Source organism: Psittacula echo, assembly GCF_963264785.1.
Source record: "Psittacula echo genome assembly, chromosome: 9".
Taxonomy (NCBI): domain Eukaryota; kingdom Metazoa; phylum Chordata; class Aves; order Psittaciformes; family Psittacidae; genus Psittacula; species Psittacula echo.
The window spans coordinates 7,529,916-7,546,930 of record NC_137745.1 but is presented as its reverse complement, the minus strand read 5'-3'; the positions used below and the strand labels follow the sequence as shown (position 1 = coordinate 7,546,930).

Below are 17,015 nucleotides of genomic sequence, written 5' to 3'. Positions count from 1 at the left end.
ATGTAGTCTGTCATTATTGTATGTATTTCTTAATAAAAAGACACCCATTTAATTGCTGCCATTGTGTTGTCTGCTCCCCTTGTGATTTGTGACATGCTATACTGTATTTGTCAGCAGAATGAAAGGGGTCTTTGTTCCTTATTCGTATTATGGCACACTGCATCTCTCAGTGAAAATAGGATATTTGCCTTTAGAGCTAACTTAGCTGGTGATCTGTGCCTGCTGTTACACTGGGAAGGGTTTCTGGTTTTTCCCAGGAGTTTGAGGAATTCACAGGCAAGGCTTGTATTCTTTCTTTGTTTATTTTTACATAGCAGTGTGTTAACAGGGATGAAGAGTCATCAGCTTCATTTGCCCACAGGACAGGTAAAGCATGGCCAGTGGCTGAGGCAGCTTCGCATATTGTGGCTGCCTTTCCATGTATTCCTTGCCTGGGGACGCATGGCCAAGTGGACCATGAGCTAGGATTTAGTCCTTTTGTACCTTTGACTATTTACTGCTGTGTAAGCTGCCAAAAAGTGTTCAGAGAGATAAACCAAGAGTCTGTAATACTGATGAGCTTCTGTGCCTAGTGAAAGGTTGGCCAAAACCACAGATTAATAAAGGCAGTAACTGAATGGCTGGCTATGAGAGTGGCTGTTTGGGGATGCCAGTAGCACTTCTGGAGTGCTTTCTAGCCACCGGTGCTGGGTTAGGTTACAGTATCATCTAACATCAACAGCCTTATCAGTTGCTATCTATTTGCTGTCCTTTTCATGCTCTAGCCACTTGGGTATCAGTCTGTGTGCATATGAATGGGAATGGTTTACAAGTGTATCTGCTGGAATTAACAGCCAAAAAAGGATCCAAATTTAAGGCAGTGCTTGCCCAGATGATTAATAAGACTTATTCTAAAACATTGCATGAATGTATGGGGCTCGTTTTTAAATTGAACTACCAAGTTCAGCAGCTTGAGCTTTATGTTGTTAATTCTGCTTACTTTCTACTCTGCAGTGCACAGGGGGAAATGGGCAAAATGCAAACCCAGGCTCAGGAGGGGCTGATGTGAATGGCTTTTCTGTTAGAGGGTCTGGCTCAGTGAAGGGTGACATTGTGAACCTGTTGCTTATTGATGTGTGGCTCCTGTGCAATGTGGAAAATTACATCAAGGAGTAACTTTGCTCAGGATAAAGCAAGGATTCGCCCGGTGAAGCAGAAGAGCAGGGAGTGTTTTCTCCCTTGCCATCTTGTTTCCACTTGTCATTGCCAACTGCTAGCTCCTGTCAGATGGAAGCAATGATGGACCCACATAGATCCAAGAATGATGCTTCACTTCCTTCTGGGAAACTGCTGCAGAACTGGAAAGAAAGCACACAGGCAGCTGCTCCAGGAGCACTTCAGCTCCAGCTGAATTTCTTCTTCTATACACTCTGCTAATGCAGGTAATCCAACCTGCAATTTGAAGCTTAGAGTGTCCCTTTTGTCATTATTGACAAGCTCTAGCACAAGTGAGGCTGTCATAGCAGTCAGTGTTGCAGAAAGAAAAAAGCAGTAATGAAAGCCATTAATTCAGCAGCAGAAGCTGATTAGATGGTGCTGTGTTCTTGACTCTGTATCTGACAGTAATAATACTTACCCTGCGTTTCAGTTGTTTAAAAGTTCATATGCTGCAGGTAAGGCTTTTGCTGCAGTTTGAAGCTTGTGTATCGACACCTTTCTGACAGCTTTCTATCCCTTCCAGTGCACTGAGTCTTTAAATGGTTATGCAAGAAATGCTTCTGAAATGAATGCACACTAAGTAATTTTGGTGAAGAGATGCTAGGTGCTGTGGTGTTCAATAAAGCTTATTCAAAATGTGGTGCTATTTTCAGTCAAATTCGGCTAAATCCTGTCCTGAATATTGTGCTCTTGAATATTCTGATAAGCATGCTGACTGGTTCACTGTGTTAATCCTATATGGTCTTTCTGTCTGCAGCTAATCCTGAGCTGTTGCTGTTCTGCATACATGAGTAAGATTCTTTATCCCCCTCCCCTTGATGATATCCAGTAGAATTCCAGCTGACTACTAGGAGATAACAGATCAAATATCCTACTCTTCCTTTTTTCTCCTCAAGTATGAAAGTATGAGAGCTGAGTTTCTTCTATTTGAAAAACAAACCCTGGAGAAGTGTCCTTGATCTGTTGTGCTCTGTCTGAAGGCGTGCACTAGCTCAGACTCTGCAGAATGGCTTTGGGAATCTCAGCTGTAGATAAATCTGGAAGAAAAGGCATGTGCAAATCAAGTTTCTGAAGTCACGTAGGTTTGATAGAATTTTATCAGAACTTCTCATTAATTAGAGTGGAAGCTGATAGTGATGGCTGTAGTTAATATTGTTTCCCTAATATAAAGTTATTGGATTTTCCTAGATTTTGTTTTCTAAGTTGGGTCTACCTGTGGGAGATGTGCTTTGGCAAAATCTGTCCCTTTCTAGTGGAAAAAAATCCTTTAACCTTTAGGACAGTTAGTACCAACTCTAAATTACTACTTGATTACATTACAGATTTGTTAGAAAAGCTTATGGAAGAAAGGACAATAGTTTAATTGTGAGTTAATTCTCCCTACTGCCACTGATTTCATCCATGGGACAGACACTGTATCTCTATAGTAAGATTAGGGCTTTGAGCAACCTGCGCAAAGGTTTGGAACTGGACAAGCTTTAAGGTCCCTTCCAACCCAAACCGTTCTATGATTCGATGATTATGCCCTATATTGTCATGGTTGCATGGGATGTATATATTTGGCATGCGCGTGTAATACAAATGCTCTCATTTTGTAATATAAATTTGCATCACATTTGCATTTAACTAAGATCAAAATGTCATGAACTAGAGAGCCTGTGGTAACTTAAGTAAAACTTTTTCTTAAAAGATGTATAGTATTTAGTTGATGTAAAATGTCAGAAACACCCACATCTTTCCTGGGAAGAGATTGAATATTTTATTTCTTTTAAATAGGCTTTCAAAGGATTCATTAAGAAAATTAAATCCAAGAAGAAAAAGAGTTGACCCCAGCACTTTGAGGCCAACAAGGCAAAATTCCCAACATAATCATGCAGTCAGCCCTAAGTGAGCTGTGTCTGAATGAGTTTGTGATATATTTTCTGAAAATATTCAATACTGAAACAGGGAAAAAACTGCTAGATGAATAACATAGTCCTGTCAGCAAGTGGGATGTGGCTGTGGGTATCACTTACTGCATTAAAAAGTAGCTTGGTTTTTTCCCTACCCGGAGGCAGTGTCCCACCTGGAATCAGCAGTGTTACCGCCTTCTTGATTTGCCTGAGGAAGCTTTTGATCCATTGTAGGTTGGAAATTTCCATCTATTGGGGGTTTTATTATGTTTTTTTTTCATTAGGGCACAACACTGACTTTTAATTCCTTGAAGATGAGATGAGCATCAGGCACACAAAAAATCAAAGCTCTGAAAGAGCAGTGTTACTGGACTCAGGATATATTGGGGAAAAAAGTGTAATTGTTCCTCTCTCTTCCCTTGTTTGCACCCTCTCTGGGTACAGGTTTTACCTTTGGTAGGTTTATTGCTAGCATTGAGAACAACCTGGTGTTGATTTTTTGTATTAATTTAAATGAATGGTGGGGAGTGGTTTAATAATAGTCATGTAGAAGGTGCTATTGGAAACACATGTTTTGTCAGTGCTGCTTTGGTGATTAATAGTGTGTCATGTCTTTTATGGTGCACTAACAATTCGGCACCAGAATACAAGCCCTTGATAAAGGTGGGGAAGTGTCTGGAAGAAGAAAAAGTCTCCTATTCCTCTCTTTCTTACACGGACCACAATAAGCACCTGAGGCTTGAGGCATCCCGAGGCTTGGGCTGAGGAAATGGGCTATAGCGGTGCAAACTACTTGTGTGGTAACATCAATGGCTGGTTAAAGGTGTACTTTGAATGTAGTTTAGTTGACAAGTGCTAGCATCCTGGTGTTAACAAGGCAGTATTTTAACATGTGATAATCTGTCATCCTAAACTCTGAAGGGAAATCAAGGGTGTACCACACACAGCTGCATGAGCAAAAACTGTCCTTTGCCTTTTCCATAGAAAGACTTTAACTTCTTTTATTTTTGGTGAAGATGAAGTCAACTCATTTTGAGTCCTAATCAGGAAGTGATTCAGAGCCTGTGCTCATTAAATCCTTCCCTTTACTCCTGGGACTGCCAGTGAGGATGTTGCACATTACCTGCTGATGAGATGATGTTTTTGTCAAGGAGATGAATGCCCCAGAAAGTATTCTCAGAGTGCCAAACCACTGGAAAACTGGGAAGGGTCTAGAAAGCCACAGCGAGGCTGGAATGTGAGTACTTGAGCTAGTTTAATCATCACTATGTGAAGCAGCTGTTTACCCATTAGAGACAACTCATCTTTAGTCATATGTGATTTGGGGGACATGAAGGTTGAGCCCTGCTGTTCTCATTATTTGGAGTTTCAGATTTTCTTTGGGTTAATAAGGTACAACACAGAGCATTTAATTCCTCTTATCAGATGCTTTAGTCGTTGTTTGGATGGATCTTTTTCATTTTTCCCCCCCATTTTTCTCTTTCTCATACTTCATGCATTCTATTGTTTTATTAGTTCAGTGGCTTTTCAGGGTCACTGCAGTCCAAGTAGTCTGACTTTTACAAAGGTTTTGGTGACTAAGTATTAGTGACCTCTATTCATCTTCCTTGTGCTTCTCCAAGACAGTGCGATCTGCACTGTGCTACAGTATCAGTGAGTTCATCGCATGGTGAAGCAAACCCCATTTCTTCTCTGTAGATGAAGGCACCTCAGTAGATCGTGTTGCTGAGTTTCTGCTTCAGTGTTTGGGTAAATGGGATTCCTGCAAAAGAGGTGGAGAGAAACCAGCCTGTGGAGAGAAACCAGCCTAACTACAATAAAGAAATGTACTGTTACACAATTAAAACTATACTGTTGGATTCAGGAGAGACCTAAAAAAGACTAACAAGCTAAGCCTGATTGACTTGAATTTCCAAATTATATAAGAGGAAATAGAAGAGCTATCATGAATTCATTAGGGAGCATGTTATACCCACAGAAGTCTTTTTGCACAATTCAGCCTTGTATTGTAGGCTCATTTTGGGGGGCCATTCCTTCTTGGGCACCATCTATGAGGCATTTCTCTAGTCCAGACTCTACCTCTTGGTCAGAGCTGAATGAACAGAGGTCTGAGAAGAATTTCAGGTACCAAGGTTAGGAAATCTCAGCGTTGATGCTGCCATAATTTGACTTTATAGATATTATACTTTGCCATTATCTGGGCAAGTTTTGTCAAATAGAGCTTTCTTGCTCAAACTTGCTTTCTTCTTCTGATAACCCTCAGCCTCGCTTGTTACTCTCTGCTTCATGCTAAGTGAAGTGAGAAACAGGTTTTAGAAGTGAAATGAGAATGTCCAACATCAGGATGGAATAATCGAGAAATACCTGCACAAAGAGGAACAAAAACTGTTCAAGCAGCCTGGACTGTGGCCTCTGGTAGCTCAGAAGAGCTTAAACTGGAAGACTGCATATTAGCAGACTTTTTTTTACTCTATAATGTTGTAGGCTTTTTTAAAAGGCAGAAGGAAGCAAAGAAACACCCCAAAGTTTCAAAGTCCTACCTCCCTCCCAAAGTTGAGAGCAAGCTGTTAAGGAGGGAGATTTCATCCATAGTATTTATTCAGAGTTTGGGAAACTTTGAAATGGGAGTTACTGAAAGTGGAAGCATGTAATGGAGTGTGTGAAACAGGCTTTTCAGGTGTCTGCCTCTGGCACACACACAGCTTAAATTTCTAAGCAAGGGGGAGACTTTAATGCCGCCCAAATGTTGCTTTCTACATAGAACTCTTTGCATCTCTGCCTGCAAAATGGCACACTGTCACCATGGGGAGATCTTTAAATTGAAGGACCTTTCTCTAATAAAAGGTCTGCTTCACTGTAAAGGAGATACTAGCGTTATATCATCTTGAAGGGCAAGCTGGTAAATGAAATACTATTATCTCAGTGTGTTCTTTTAGTAAAATATTTAAAAGTGGCTCACTCCTGGTGAATTACCTGCTGACCTGATCCTGCAACAGCCTTATTAAACAGTTGCTGTTGTAACATTCTTTGTGAAGTTAAAAGCGTGTCCCACTGCACTAAGCACTATTTCAGATATCCCCATTATAACAAAAAGTCTTTATATAGTAGTAGTGCAAACTGATGGCTCTCATGGGTGCTTTCATAATGAGGTTTTATGGTAACTGTTCTCTGATCCCTTTTCTCCTTTTACCAGTGTATCAAATTTACTCAGTTTATCTCCATATTCATAGGGCTTAGCAAATTCGCTCCTGCAACTCCTCCAGTATTGCAGACACCATCACTTCTGATACAGAATGAGTTTACCAAAACAAAGGGTGGCATAAAATGCGGCTATCTTTGCACAGCACAATTGCTTGGGCTGGTGTAGCTTAATGAGTTTCTGCTCATCAGCTGAGCTGCTGTAGCTGGCTGGGTATGTGCTCCTTGCCATGAGCAAATGCAAGATGAAATTAGTTAGTTTAAAACCTTAAACTTTTGCTATTTGGAAGTCTCAAACTCTGCTTGAGTGCTGGGGCATTCCTGTGCTGATGCATGGCCAGTGATAACTTGATTTCTTTTGGTCATCTGTCTATAAATTGGGAAGAATTTTTAAAGCAAATATTCCTAATCATCATATGGTGGGAGGCGGTTGCCCTGCTGGTGCTGCTTGAGGTTGGCAATACTGTTACAGCAACAGCAATAATGAGGATGTGACCAGCACCTGAACAAACAATTACACTTGTGCCTTGGGCTTTGAAGCTATATTCCTTGGATATTCTTGGGTGGAGTGAAAGAAATCTAAAACTCCTTTGATGTCTTTCATGACCTCATACCTAATTACATTATTTTTTGATAGCTTTCCCTCAGCAGTTCCTTATTTTACATGCATTTTGCAAATACACATTCAAATGAGCCTGATGCTATTATATTTTGTATACTAGTTAATTTACATTGCTGACCATCCCCTTGGTACTTGAATCTCTTCCTACAGAGAGTCTTCAGTGTATTTCAAGAACCTGTGGTCTGCCCTTGTCACTGAAGTAGAAAGCATGACTGGGTTAAAACCTTCTCTTTTTCTCCCTTGACTCACTTGCCTTCTCGTGGTTTGACTATGTTTGGTTTTATTCTGATGTGAATATATAGGGAATAAGACACAGAGGTGCTTGGAGGCTGCCAGCTCTGGTTCTGTGATTTGTACCAGTCAGGTTCACCAAATCCCATCTTTATGCAGTGAGACCTGTGGCAGTGGCTTCTGATCTGACATCAGATACAGCAAGCTCTGTTAATAGGAGAGTGTTCTGGCTGGGTGCAGTGATTGATCCTTCTGCAGTTTATCTCAATCCTGAGAGTACTTTTTGCTCTCTGAAGAGCTGTTTTGTCAGGTGTTGGCTGTGTTTCAAGATAAAAAGGGGTAAAAAAAGGGATAAATTTCAAAATGTTACATGAAGCAACAGCAAGGAGTAATCCTGCTTTCTGGAAAAATGCTGTAGGAATTGATGTGGCTGCTCCCTTGGTCTCTGCTGCTGCTTGACACAGCCTACAGACTGCCCAAACTGTGTGCAGCAGTAGGGCCAAACCAGCTGGTGTATTCAAAGTTTCTCTAGCTTAAGGTTTTATTAAAACTTGTTTGTTGAGCTCTCCTTGCAAGCCAGTACATACCACCCTAGGCTGACTGTGAGGTCCAGTACCATCTCAGTAATTAAGTGCTGGAATCCTAGAGCACAGTGGGCTTCATAGGCTGTCAGCAGCTTAAATGCCACCTGATACTAAATTCACCAGTCTTTTTCACCATTCTTCAGCTGACCCACAGTAACAATGACCATGGCAATTTCTGTATATATGGTGCCTAGTGCACAGGCACTGCTCTGCTGCTTTAATTGCTGATCTGTTATCTTCCTCAAAAGACAGGAGTGAAGAAGAAAGGCAGCACTATAGTTAAGCAGGATTTTGCCCAGCTTCTATCAGTCCATTCTCTAGAAGACTCTTGAGTTTTCAGTGTATCAGGTTGTGATGATTGACAGGGCAGCTCTCTCCCCTGAGCAATGAGAAAGGCACAGGGTGGCAGGCCAGCCTATAAAACCTGGCTAAGACCACAATGGAGATGTCCTTTTTTGCTGGCTTTTTTGATGGAATAGCCTAGCTGCTGTAAGGAAGAAAGCAAAAGGGAACAGCCAGGAGATGGGAGATTTGAGGCTTGGTTTTGCTTGTGCTGCTCTTGAGCTGCACCCTTATTGACTGCTCTTTGGGGCAAAAACCTCCATTATCCATCACTATGTGGAAGACATGGTACTTGTAGCATCCTAGTTTCATTACAGTGCCTCAAGCCTCCTGAAATAGAAATAACTGTGAGAATTCATTCCTCTCTGCCTTAGTTTCTCCCATTGTAAGTTGAGGCTAATGATATGCTCCTTTTCTAAAGCTCTTTGGAATCGGTGGATGAAAAGCACTGTGTAATTATTAAAGTGCAGCTTTTATGGTGCTGCCTTCAGAAGGGAAAAATATATTCACTTGGCAAAATATTGTGTTGTAGGTGGAGCTCTGGAAATCTGACTTTCATTGTAAAAGCTAAAATTACAAAGGATGGTTCTGCTGTATATTCTCATACCAAAAGCAGGCCCATGTTGAGGCCGCATAAAAGCTTTCTGCACCACTGGAAGTGTCTAAAAGGAAAAAATGGAGAGCAAACTGAAAGAAAAGAAGGGCTGGTCAAAAATAAAATGAAGTAAAGCCAGTGGTGCCTGCAAGTGCCACTTGTCTGTGTTTGCCTAAGCATCTCTGAGTCCCAATGTAACATCGAGTTCTTAGCAGTGTATGTGCTTCTGGCCACATCGTTTTCATGGCCATTAAGTTCAAATGCTTGTCTGTTTCCTGAGATGAAAGAAGTGAGAGCTCACTCCTAAAAAAGAACCCTGCAAATTCCAAAGCAGCTGTGCTGCGTGCAATTTGCCTGGGAAGTATACCTCAAAATACCAAAGTAGTAGAAGTGCTTTGAACAAGGCAGAGGCTGATCTGAATGCTTCATTCATTGTTTTGTCTCAAGATTGTTCTCATAGAAAATCTTTCAAAATATTTATTTTCTTGTAAAGGCATGCATAGAACTATAGATAAAGGCTATTTTTTTTCTCTGAATATTATACTGTCAAATGGAAGTTGAGTGCTTTAATACCAAATGGGACTTCCCATTTAAATCATGCCTATGGGCTTTTTATGTTTTTACAATAGATTCAGTAGCTAATCATCACCTAAATTGGCTTTCCTAAATAACATGCCATATTAGATAGTCTAATGGTTTATCTGGAAAATGAGAAGCAAAAATGGTGTTGCATTAAGTCAAGACTGTAATACTGAAGTTAAAAAGAAGATGGAAAGTAATGCCACATTTGTCTGCCCATGTACACTCAGCCTTACTGAGCACATGGATTTATTGATCCCCAGAATGCTGTAAAGTTTGATGGATTCGACTAATTCATTGAAAATCTAAAAAGAAAAGTAAAGAATATATGCCATTATATGCATAAAATAAAATATATGCTATTTTTTTGTAGCAACATCCAAACTGCAAGGTGACATTCTTGCTTAAAATACCAGAGCGTGCTATCAATACTCAGACCTTAATTTCAGTTAAAGCCTACCTGTGTGCAGATTTTTGGACTAAAGGAGGATAAACTTGTGACACCGTCATCACGATGGGATCATTCAAATCATGGAAAGAAAAAGCTGTGGAAATCAATTCTTTTAGTCTCAAAAACAATAAAAGCAAAATATTTCAGGGGAAAAGTTTGCTTTCCCATGCACTGGGCCGAGTTGTTCGTGCTCACTATTTATCTTTTTCTCTCTAATATCAGATGTGTCTAGAACTAACAGAAAACTCTGTCCATCACCCAGATGGAAAGAACTAATGCACTGCATTATACAGCTCAGCTAGTATTCATATGGTCAGCCTACATGATAATGATTTAAATGATCCTAAAGCCATTCTTTTTACAAAACAGAATAGTAATACTAATAATTTTTAAAGAAGGTATTTGTTAGGCTTACACATTGACAAACTTCTGGAGTTATTTTGCTATGGAAATATTTAGAAGTTCATGTGAAATTTGTGTTATTTATTTGGGTGCCCAGACAAGAATGCTCTGCTAAATAGGACCCCAATCAGTTACAGCATTTGCGAATTACAGAACTGTGGCCAAAAGGAAAGTCCTGCTTCTGCCAAAAAAATACTTAATTTAAAAAAAATGTAATTTTACAGGTAGTTAATTTTTAATGCAGACAGGTGCCTTGGTGTTTAAAACCTGCCTTTTATTGGGCAGGAGATACTGGAAAATGGAACAGCTATAGAGAGCTTGTGGAAACTTGTTTTGGAATGAACAGACCTGCAATTTTAGCGCTTAGTATTTCTTTGGTGTGCTTACAAGCAGCTTTGTGTGAAGAAATGAAGGGAAAATGTTGCCTTTACAGCCATGATGCATTCCAGGTATGAGTTTTCCAACTATAAATTGTTTTAATTCACTTCTTGGAATTTCAGAGAGAACAGTTTTGTTTTGTGGGTCCGACAGAGACAGAGCGCTTGCGATTGCCCTGGTCTCATAGATTTCAAGTGAGCATTGGATCAAGGCTTTGTTGCTTTACTGGGGCTGTGCATGATGCTTTTGGAGTAAGGAGGAGGAGGGTTTTCATCACAAGTGCTGCTGTGCAGTGGCCCCTCACCAGTATTATCGTTTGCTTCAGGCCACTTGCTACAAGATTTCCTGAGTTATTGCAGAGGATGAGCATCCTCTGACTTGGGGGATACACAGTCAATTCATTTTTAATGCATGCTCATCAACTGGGCTTCAATTTGTGTATTTGCTGTGTTACTAATTTGATGGGAAAAGTTTCTTTAACGCATGGATGTGGTTATTTGGGTAAAGAACTGCTGCTCTGATCCTGGTAGCTGACAGCAGCGACCCCTCAGGACAGCACTCCTCACTCTGGAAGTACCTCAGTCTTGTAAATGGGGAAGTTGCATTAACACTAGCTAGAGATTTAAAAGAACAAAGAAAGAGTCCTCTTGAACCGATTAAATATCTGGGCTTTATTTTGGTGCTTTACTACATCCAAAATAGGTCCTGACAAACTTCTGAAGGGATGAGTTGGATTCTTCCAGTCTTGGAGACATACAAATACTTTAAGTATGATCTTAAAAGGTACTGTGTTCTTAAAGTTGAAGTTATAGTTGTGATGGAGGAATCACTGGGTGAAACATTCTTTGCTTGTCTTGCAAAATCAGACTAGATTGTAATATTGGTGTTTTCTTGTAGAAGAGATTCTTTCCTTTGATTTGTTCTAAACTTGAGTTGTAACAGCAAAAAATCCTGAAGCGTCACAAGAGAGGCCTGTCTCTTAGTTTAACCTCCTCAGCTGGCATAAATCACTGCAGCTTTTTGTATGTCAGGTCACAGGCTTGGATAAACATATTTATTCATATAAAAGCACTGAATGTTTTGAGGTTCATCTATGACTAACTGAAAGTCTTTAAAAATAGACCAAACATCGGAAAGCTCTCGAAGTGTTCTGTGATATCATGTTGCCTTCAGATAAGTGGGATAGTCTCAGTTTCTTCTTACAGTTGGTGCATTTTAATGGATTTTTATCCTCTTTTCTTCCCCTGAGCAAAACAAATGCAGCTCACCTCTGGTGTGAGGTCACACAAGCGCTTGATGAGATTTGCTAATGCCCATGGTTATAATAACAGACATGGACCCACCTGACGTAAAAGGCCTCCTTTTCACTCATCCCTGCACACCCAGGTCACCTGCACATGTGGGGACAGTCCAGGACGGTCTTTGGGCTCTCTGACACATAGTGGGAATCACTATTGATTATATAGTGAGATTTCATATGCAGGTACCTGTTACCTGTTGAAAAACATCTAATAAAGGCTAAGTGTGGGGCCACAAGACCTAGTACAGAACAGCTTCTTAGGTGAGGCTCCCCTTTAATTAAGAATCTTCCCTAAGGTTAAGAATTACATTTGTCTACTGAGCTCATGTTTTGAGGATCCCTGTCCCTGGACTTTCAGTCCTTGAGAATTCGGTGCCTGTATTGGGATGGTGCTTGAACAAGGCTCGTGCTAATGGATCTTGGATCCGAGCCTGTTGGTTCTGGGTTTCTTCTTAATACAAGTTAGCACTAATTTAAACTATAGGTAGCTCACAGGTTGGGATGCAAGATATAAAGGAGACATACTGAGCAGCTTCAGATGGATAAGAGGGACAGACAATCCAGAGCCACTGGCATCTATGAAGTACATATAGGGATCAAAAGGTTCCTCTTAAGTTGAAATTCAGTTATGTTCTTCTTTGTGAATTAAAACCATTTTGTGGGGCAGACAATTTGGGGTGGAAACTGAATGCAAGAATGTCATTGACTCCTGCACTGGACAATTAGATTATGGACCTCACACACAGGCTTGAAAACATTTAATTTTTACAATCTCATTATGTTAAGGGGGCACAAAGCAATGTAAAAGACTCAGGGCCACGCTCACAGCTGGCATAGATGAGCGTAGCACCATGGATTTCAGAGTAGCAACACCAATTTCTGATGGTTGAGATCCTGGCCTTTAATCTGTCATCAATCTGTCATCAATCTCATAAAATCGAGCTGTTCTAATTACGCGGTGTCTTTCAGAAATATGTTTGCCTACAATGATAAAGCTGAGTTGGATCCTGGAGCCCACACAAGTCAGCAAACACTGTGCAAATCTGAGTTAAACCATTTGTTTGCCCACTTAAGGAGAGGTTGTCCACGGTCATGGTATGTGTGGAAAGACAGCGGGGGAGTGAGAGGAACAACTGAAACATATGGCCAAAGTCAGCTGTCTCTTTATTCCAATGCATCAGGATAAGACAAGCTGTTGAACCGATGAGAAAGCTTCTTTATATATATACACCATGTTTCAAGATTAAAACTGGAAGGAATTCAGTTCCACTGATCTTGCATATATACTTGAATGAAGGTGTAGCAAACTGTTAAACTGAAAGCAGAGAAAAAAGCCCTGAAATTCACCCTCCCCAAATCCATAATAGCTGCATCATTATGTGAAAGAAAACAGCAATTCCCTTACCAAAGTGTTCATAAACTGAAACCTTATCAATACTTCCAGATGCTCACTGACTTTATGATACTCTTAAGTTTAATTGTGCTGTTATAATGGATTGTATTTGCATGGAACAAGGTCTTTTCAGGTTTGAGAAGCATGCAAGCCCAAGAGAGGGGTGACATAAATTGAGTCACACTCTTCACTGCATCATGTTGATTTTGGCCTTGTGTTTCTTGAAGAAGAATGTGGATGTGGCATTTTCCCAGTCTCTGACCTCCTGAATGGTTAAATCTGAGAACTTTCTGTACTGCAGCTGCACTCACTGCAATTTATGCCCTTGCAGTGGCAGTTACTGTAGTTTTTAGCAAGAAACATCAGTTTATTATTTAAGGCAAGAGTTATAATTTTGAGCAGTACTCCTAGGGCTGATTCTTCACCAGTCAATGGAAAGAGGAGTTTCACCATTAGTTTCAGGGTGAACAGAAAGGCCAACATCCAGTGGGTCTGAAAATCCCTATTTGGAATGAATCCTTGGGAGAAGCTTGCTTGTCCTTGAAGTCTTCTATCAGCAAAGGCTTTCTGTCCCCAAAATCTAGTATTTGCTGGTTTTATTAGCTGTCCTAGCAGGATAAATTAATCTGGTTGTCCCTCGCCATCATTAATTCAATATACCTGCTTTGTTTTGTGAAATGCAGCCATCCACAAATGCTTAAGTACCAGTAACATTTAACAACACCATGCACCACTGTTCTCTTCATCCTCTCCCCCAGAAAACTCAGACACCTCCAGGGATTTCTTACCTCCAAACCAAGGTCCCACCTCAGATCCAGGGATGAAAAAGACGTAGATTTTTGTCATCTTTTTTTAGTTACGTGTGTAAATGAAGGTACCTGTATGACAACCAGTGGCTGTAGCACAGCTTACTGTAACACCAAGTGGCTGTGACCCAGCTTTGCCTTAAGTAGGACCTTCTGAAATGTCCACAATGAAGAATGCAGAAAGACCATATTGTCACTGTAGCATGGTCAGCATTCCAGGTCAGAGGCAGTGATCTTGTTCTCAGTGCAAGGGAACAACAGCAATTACCAGCCTCCTAAGACAGCCAGGAATTTAGGAGCATATCTTCCAGTACCCCAGAGCTGCAGATATTTCGTAAGATGTATGGGTAGGGGTTTTTTTCCCCTGATTTGTGTTTGGTTTAAGGCTGTGCTTTTGTATCTGAAAGTGTTGCTAAACATGACCTGACACGACAATATCAAAGGAATTGCCTTTCATATAATGTAAAATATAAGTGAATGTTTTGTGGAAGATATATATGATTTTTTTTTTTTTAAACTGAAAACCAGGATTGTGACAATTTTTAAGTGGGAATAACTGAAAGTATGAATTCTCCTACTTGTTTGCGCATGCAAGTATTGTCAACAAGACCAAAATCATAATGTATATTTTGGCTTCTGCTGTTGGTTTGATGTCTTATGTACTTTTAATAAAAACTAATGGTCCTATATTCTCATTAGATGGGCATATTTATGTTCTAGCACTCAGTTGGGAAGGAAGGATTGCAAGTGTTTATTTATAATGGAGAAATTTGTTTGGCATTAGTGCGTATGCAAAACAGAGCTCTGATTTTAGGAAGTCTTGACTAAGTGATCAGCTACTGCAATGAATTTAAGTAGAAAAATGCAAAAAGAAATGACGAATCTAGCCAAAGGACAAAGACAATCTTATACAGTCAGTATTGGGATTGCTGTCCTGTCTCACCTAAAGGAGCACGGTTTCTTTTATGCTCTCCTGGTGGTCCAGCTGCAGTTGCTTTCTGACTTACCTCATATCAATATTCTGCAAACTACTTTGGGAGCTGTAGTTCACCGAGCACCTTTTTACAGACCACCAGATGTAAAGTATAATCTCTTGGTTCACGTGCTGGCTGACAGAGCCGTGCTACTTCATGTAGTTCTGTTGGAGTGTATTCATTGCTTTTTGATTGGCTTTCAGTAGCAAATCATGCCTGGAAGTACATTTTATTGTGTGTCTGTTGCACCACATAGGACTACAATGAGCAGTTTTTCTAATGACAGCAGTTTCACAAATTCTGCAGCCAGGGAAATGTAGATCACTGTGGTTTGCACCCACAAAATCCTTTCTTTAAAATTATGCCATTCGTGTTTGCAAAACAGTGGCACAACTTCGTTCAGTACTTTCTTTTTATAGATATGTAGGAGAGAATGAAATATGTAGGCTAACTAGATTGTGTAGAGCCAAGGTGTTTCACAGGATTAATGAAAACAGCGGGGTTTTAGTGCATGTTACTGGGGACTTTCAGCTGAGACAGCTTTTTCTATGCATCATATATGTGGTACTTATGCTTTATTACTTACGTATTTTTGGAAATTGATGGAGTGCTAGCATTGGCCAAAGCTCTCAACAATCCTAGGATCTGCCAATTCCTTCCTGGAATTGTGTTTCTGCACCAAGTACTCTCCTGAGTGTTTTAGGGTTTTTTACATCTTGCCTCTCTGAAGTGATAGCTGCTGTCAGAAATCTAGACCTACATCAGTCCTAGTTTAGTCTGAGTGTGTGTGTATAAATATGATATAGGTATTTATTTTTCCATTATTTTGAAAGATCCTTGAAAGTGTTTCTAGGAACTGCATAGCTCTCTGCTTTTCTTTCTCTGGCTGAAGTATTCGCTTTTATTACCATAAGAAAATCTTTAGCTCTTCTCCATTACTGTGTCATTTAGTCATTATAGGCAGATGAGTTTATCTTTTGAAAAGTGCCTTAAAGATGTTAAAGTGATAGCATTACAATTTAAAACCCTTATGACACTGTCTATTCCAGTAGAGTACTAAATCATGTCTTCACATATGAATGAAAATCAAATAAAGCTTTCACTTGCTTGACAATTGTTGCAAAATACAGGAAAATGCTCACGCTTTCTTATAGTAATGACGATGTGATCTCAGTGAAGTTCAGAGAGGAAACCCTTCTATGCACATAGGCAGCATTTACTTTTGAGATCCCTCACTCTTTCCTAGACCTTTTTGGCAAAAAGATAACAAAGGATTTTGTAGTTCCCATGCCATTTACCACAGTGTCACTTGAATGATCTTGCTTATTCACATTCTGAAAACCAAAGTTACTTTGTCAAAAAAACCCAAGCTTCCTAACTGATGGATCAGAAACAAACTGAGAAGCATGAAAGGCGTTGGTTTGTGTTTTCTTTCTTTTGTACTTGATGGTATAGCTGACATCTGCATGGTGCTATTTTAATAGGGAAGTAAAAAATGGCCCGTCTGTAGTTTCATCTCTAAATGTCAAAGCTGTAATGAAAGCTGTACAGCAGATGAAGTTTCACAAAATCAAGATCTCTCCTAGAGTGTCAGAGACTTGAAAATAGAGCAAAATTTCATGGTTGAAATGCCATCATCAGGGTTGAAAGTGTCCTCTGTTGTTTTCTTCCAGGTAGACCAAATGCTAATAACAGCATGCTCATTAATTCTGTCATATGTGGTGATGAAGACATGATAATAGTTCTTTCCTCTTTATTTTTTCTCCTGTAGTTTCTGAAATCCAAGTTTCTGTTGGGTTTTGTGTATGTGCAAATGTAATCAATGCTGCAAACAGCCTAGTCCAAGACCTCTGTAATAATAGAGGAACAACTGTCGAATACGACTTGCCTTTTTATCACTTCAATCATGCGTACTCAGCGTTTGTAATGGCAATTGATACATTAATCAAGGTATAACTAGGAATTTTTGAGTAGCACAAAATCCATCCTGTTTACTTAGCTTTTATGACCCTTGGGGAAAAAAACCCACCTATTTTTTACTGAATTATTGTATCCATGATAATTAAGGTAA

At 39.9% G+C, this 17,015-nt stretch overlaps 1 protein-coding gene across 1 annotated transcript in view; it reads left to right on the top strand.

Moving 5' to 3' along the window:
* MAGI1 (membrane associated guanylate kinase, WW and PDZ domain containing 1) overlaps window positions 1-17,015 on the top strand; it is a 345,222-nt gene that overhangs the window by 188,479 nt on the left and 139,728 nt on the right. The gene's annotated exons all lie outside the window — the stretch shown is intronic.